Raw genomic sequence first — 6,000 nt, forward strand, 5'->3', positions numbered from 1 at the left:
GGTGAGCTTAAAGCGAATATTTGGTGTAGCACCTTTATTCTCAGGGCTTCTTGAAGGATGTTCAAAGCTCTTCTTTGGGTGTTTCTGCCTTTCCTTCTGTTCTCTGTCAGGATGATCCCACACTGCTTCAGTAACGCTGAGGTCCGACTCTGGGGAGGCCGACCCATGACCGATAGACCAGGTGTGCTTTTACGGCATTGTTATGCTGAAAATGAAGCTGCTGCCAATATGCACATAGTAATAAAACCAGACATAGCAATAAAATAAAAAATAATAATGAATCAGTTATCCACAGAGTTAAAAGCCAGGGAATAAAAATAGGTTTTTAACAAAGACTTAAAACTGGCACTGATGCAGCCTGTCTAATATGGAGAGGAAGGTTATTCCAAAGCATCGGCGCAGCAACAGAGAACGCTCGGTCTCCTCTAAGTTTCAGTCCTGACTTTGGGACCGAAAGCAGCAACTGCTCAGCTGACCGAAGGGAACGAGTGGGGACGTGGGGCTGTCAGACAAATAAACAGGTGCCAGACCATTTTAGAGATTTAAAAACCAATAAAAGGACTTTAAAACGGATCCTAAATTCAATAGGAAGCCAGTGTAAAGAGGCCAAAATCGGAGTGATGTGATCAAATTTCCTTCTGCCAGTTAAAAATCGTGCTGCAGCATTTTGCACTAATTGCAAGCGTGACAAACTGCCCTGCCCAACCCCTATTAAAAGAGAATTGCAATAATCTAAACGTGAGGTAATAAAGGCATGAATAACACTTTCCAAGTCACGCTTGGAAAGAAAGGGCTTAACCTTTGATAAACGTCTGAGTTGATAAAATGCTGATTGTACAGAAGTGCAGAATTTTAACTCCGAGATTTGTGATCAAACTCTTTAGTTGGGAAGTCAAAGCTGCAAGATCAACATCCGGAGTATGAGAAGAACGATTTGGGCCGAATAAAATTGCTTCTGTCTTCCGATCATTAAAATTTAAAACGTTTTTTGCCATTCATGCTTTGACATCAGTAAGGCAGTCAAGCAGAGGTCCAGTTGGGAGACTATCAGAATGACTAAAAGGTAAGTAGAGCTGGCAGTCATCTGCGTATAGATGGAATGGCACTTTATGCTTTCGGAAAATCGCGACAAGAGGCAAAAGGTACAACGAAAACAATAACGGCCCAAGAATAGATCGCTGTGGCACACCCCAAAGCAGAGGGGCCACAGAGGATGAAGCCGACCCCAACTTAACACAAAAGGTCCTACATAAGAGACTTTAACCACAAAAGTGCCAAACCAGAAATTCCCACACAGTGCTGCAAGCTGGAGATCAGCAAATCGTGATCCACTGTGTCAAATGCAGCGGTCACATCCAACAAGACCAGCACTGCATATTTACCACGGTCTGTTGCTATCAGGAAGTCATTCATAACTTTTACGAGGGCTGTCTCCGTGCTGTGGAATGGCTTAAAGCCGGACTGAAAGATTTCTGACAATTTAGAGTCATTCAAGTAGTCCATCAACTGAGTATAAACAATCCTTTCCAGAATCTTACTAAGAAAGGGAAGCTTAGAGATGGGTCTAAAATTTGACATGACTGAACTGTCTTAAGTAAAGGATGCATGACTGCATGCTTAAATTACCTAGGTACCTGACCAGACAAAAGACTAGTATTAATAATGTTCAGAATGTGTGGTCCGATGATAGGAAATACCTTTTTAAGAAAACGGGGAGGAACAACGTCATTTGGAGAGCCACACGGTTTAGCATTCAGCACAAGTTTCTCTGAATCAGATAAAACAATTGGTAGAAAAGCAGAGAACAGACTTGAGCAAGAACCATGCATGGCTGGGTCAGCAATAGGTAGAGTCGGAGGTCTCAAACTAGCAACCTTGTCCACAAAATAATTAAGAAACTTATTAGCCATCAGTGATGTGTTTCTGTGACAGGCGGCTCGTAACAAAGAGCCTGAAGCTCAAACAGGTTCTTTGCTAACTTGTCTGTTACGTGTCGACACAACACCAATTCATCCCTTCAGTTGGGAGCCTTTTTATGCTTGAATGATTCATAGATTGGGATTAAGAGGTTTAAGCAAACAAAAGCATTCCTCTGAGAATGGTCATCCCAAAGACTGGAAATGAACCTCGTGACACCAAGTCTGACTGCTTAATATCAGCATGGACTTTGCTTCCAAGTGTCGGTCCTTTAAAGCTCGCACTCTGTCACTCAACCATCCGGATGTGTTCCATCACTTCCATGACCACAGGTGTAGAAATGCAGATAGCTTCTACAAACCTGAAGGCACTGAGACCAAAGTCATCAGGTAAGTGTTCACTGAGCTGAGGTGAGGCTCCTTGTCTCATAGACGTCCTCCTCTCACTCCTGACCAGCCACAGCAGATGATTACCAGGTTTCTTCCTGTTAAAGGGGAGTTTTTGCTTCCCACTGTGGCCATGTGCTTGCTCATAGAGGGGTTGCGTGATTGTTGAGGTTTTCTCTGTGTTATTGTAGCCCCCTGCTGGCTGTTGCAAACAATGCAGGTCTAGGTCGTCACTCAGAGGCTGTGTGTCTCTTATAAACACTGCATGGATGCAAACTGTTGTTTTAGAAAACAGGAAGGTATTTGGGGGGTTTCGGTTTGTGATCTCGAGTCGATTAACGATCTCTGCGTTTCCTTGTTTTCAGCACTGATGGAAAAACTATGAAACCCTTCAGTTTACCTTTAAAGAGGCTGCTGTCTTTAACTGCTTCACTGTTTGAGGCCTTGATGTGTTTCACGTGTTTGTGTGAGGTAAGAGGTGCTGCCTTCAGGGTCCATGGGTAAACATAAACTCTCTTAACTGAAACTAAACTAAAAACTAAAACCAGATGTGAAAAAAATACTTTCTTAGTAGAAATAGAATATAAACTATACTTGCAAAGTAAAATGGGCGATCGTGGCTCAAGAGTTGGCAGTTCGTCTTGTAATTGGAAGGTTGCCGGTTCTGACAGTCTCAGTCGTTGTGTCCTTGGGCGAGACACTTCACCTACTGCCTACTGGTGGTGGTCAGAGGGCCCGGTGGCGCCAGTATCCGGCAGCCTCGCCTCTGTCAGTGCACCCCAGGGTGGCTGTGGCTACAATGTAGCTGCCATCACCTGTGTGTGGATGTGTGGATGACTGAATGTAGTGTAAAGTACTTTGGAGTCCTTAGGGAATAAGTAAAGCGCTATACAAATACAGGCCATTTACCAAAATCTAACATGTCAGTTTTAGTTTCTGTTAGTTTGATCAAACGTGAAGAAGCTGAAACTCAAAAATGAAACTGAAACAAACAAACCTGCACGTCCTCAAACCAAAGTGAACAAATGAACAATACAAACATAAAAAGCTTCCTTTAAACGTGGGTGTTGTGTGAAGTCTTTGGCTTCTTTAGACAGAAAACGCTGAGTTAGTTCAAAGGTTTAATTGTGCTTTGATTAAAATAAGACGATTTTAGATTTCAGACTTCTTGCTGGATCGCGGCAACTATTTCTAAGTGATTTTTGAAGCTTCCTGATGGATATCAGTGAGGAGACGAGGACAGGAAGTGGAAATGACTCTCAGCCCAAACACATGCGCTTCACATGTTCAGCTCTGACTGAGTAATGGTTTCATAACCTCAGAGAATATGGAATTTTTCTCACAGCAGAGACCTGCGGGTCATCCTCGCACGTCCTGATTGGCTGCAGTGTTTGAGACTCAGCCCTATAACAGACCCACAGGCCTCCAGCCTCCACGTCGCCGTCTTTTTCCACGAAGCCTGAGGTGGAAAATCACCAAAAGTCTGAAGCCACACAGACGTCTGTGGGATATGATGAAACTTCCACCACCAGTAAAATGAAATGCAGCAGCAGCAGAACAGACTGGGAGGCTTCCAGTTGCTGGATGAAACTGGTGGGAGGTGCATTGGAGAGCATTTTCATGTGTTCATCAGTTTTCCTGTGAATCTTGAAACCTGCAGCTCAGCAACAGATGTGCCTGCTGACAGATGCTGAAAGATTTTTACACAAAGCAGCGACTGAAATAGCCGCTGACAACATTTTAAAGGTTAGTCTGATAAAACAGAATATTCAGGAGGAGGCGTCACGCTGCTGTTTGCATCTTCTCCCTGTGCCTGTTTGGGCTGTTAGATAAACTGCTGCTGGATCCAGAGAACACGTGGGTCAGTTTGCTGCTCGCTCTGCCTCATGGATAACTGTGCGCTCACCTTGGTAATGACAGGTTTCTGCTGTGGCGACAGTCTGAGGACCAGCTGCTTGTTTCGGTGCACACACGATGCATTTCTTTCTCCGAGGCTTAAAGATGAAGCTCTGCGTGACCTCAGGTCCTTTCCGTTTACTTGCATGGACAGGAAGCGACACATCCAGATGTTCAGAATGAACGTTCTCCTGTTCTCCTTCATATTGATTTGGGGATTTCTGCATGAAGGTAAACCTGGCCTCCTCATAAACCCCATGGCAGCACTGAGCCAGAGGAGCAGCACTATGCAGCGCACCGTTGCAGGGCAGGTTCCTGCATCTTTTTTCAAATGGTTAACATAGTGCCAGTTCAGTTCAGTTTCATTTACACATCATCAAATCACAACAACAATCACCTCAAGGTGCTTTATATTGTAAGGTTAAGATGCTAATAATACAGAGAAGACCCCCAAACTCAAACATCCTCCTATGAGCAAGCAGGAAAAGCCCGATTTAAACGAGAATCCTAAATCTTTAAATCTGCTTCCTTCACCAAGATGAAGGATGAAGATCACTGTGTCACTTTTTTTCAAGTGAAGAAGTTAGAAACACTTTCTAAATTTGACTTTTTTGCATTTAGAATTATATATAAAATTCGATTTATCCTCAGCAGCAGAGGTGACTCCTGGTCTTCCCTTCCTGGGGCGGTCCTCATGTGAACCAGTTTCCTCGTAGTGCTTGATGGTTTTTGGGGACACATTCAAAGTTTTCTGGACTGACTGACCTTCAGTTCTTAAAGTAATGATGGGCTGTCGTTTCTCTTTACTTAGCTGATTGGTTCTTGCCATAATATGAATTCTAACAGTTGTCAAGTAGGGCTGTGAGCTGTGAACCAACCTGACTTCTGCACAACACAACTGATGGTCCCAACCAGATTAAGAAATTCCACAAATGAACCCTGACAGGCTCACCTGTGAAGTGAAACCATTCAGGTGACTACATCATGAAGCTCACTGAGAGAAGGCAGCGAGGTTTGCAGCGCTGCCAACAAAGCAAAGGGCGGCTACAGGAAACTAAAATCTAAAACATATTTAGAGTTAGTTGTCATTTTTTTCAGTTTGTGTTTACATTTTAGAGAGAAGTAAAAATAAAGAAAAACCATTCAATGAGAAGGTGTGTCCAAACATTGTGCTGGTGTGTACATTTACAGTGATGCATTCAGGAGGGTGGCACTGAGGTCCAAAGTCCGGATTAAGTCACACCCCCACACCTGTTATTTCTTCCTTTCTTCAAGCTTCCCTTAATGTGCCGCTCACCTGCATCTGCAAATACTGCATAAATAGATGCATTTATATAAAGTCTGAAGTCTTATTGTTGTGGTTTTATCTCACAAAGTGAAAACATGTCTCGCGCTCTCTTTGCAGGTTTTATGTAAAAATATGTCACATTTGCCCAAAAACACCAAGATGAGAGCTTCTGTTATGTAAACAGTTTCAGCTGCAGTGGGTCAACGTGACACACTGGCCACTTTGTACTGTCTGTAAAGATGTCTGTATCAGTCATATTACTGACATGTTGTCACCTGTTTGACTCTTTGCAGTGATACATACTGACACATGTGCGGGTCATGCTGATGTTTTAGAAAACAAAAAAGAATAATCATGAAATAAAGAAAAATCTAAATTTTAAAGAGCTCATCTGAGCTGATGACGTGTGTGTGCCAGATCTTAGCCTGATGTTTTTCACTGACAGTCTCACAGTCAGACCCGCCCTCCGTCTATAAAAGTGCCATTTTTTCCACTCCGCCCATGCGCGCTCAA

This window comes from Mchenga conophoros, linkage group LG1, assembly GCF_057382185.1.
Source record: "Mchenga conophoros isolate Kocher_MC1m ecotype Shallow Benthic linkage group LG1, M_conophoros_male_GT1.1, whole genome shotgun sequence".
Classification (NCBI taxonomy): domain Eukaryota; kingdom Metazoa; phylum Chordata; class Actinopteri; order Cichliformes; family Cichlidae; genus Mchenga; species Mchenga conophoros.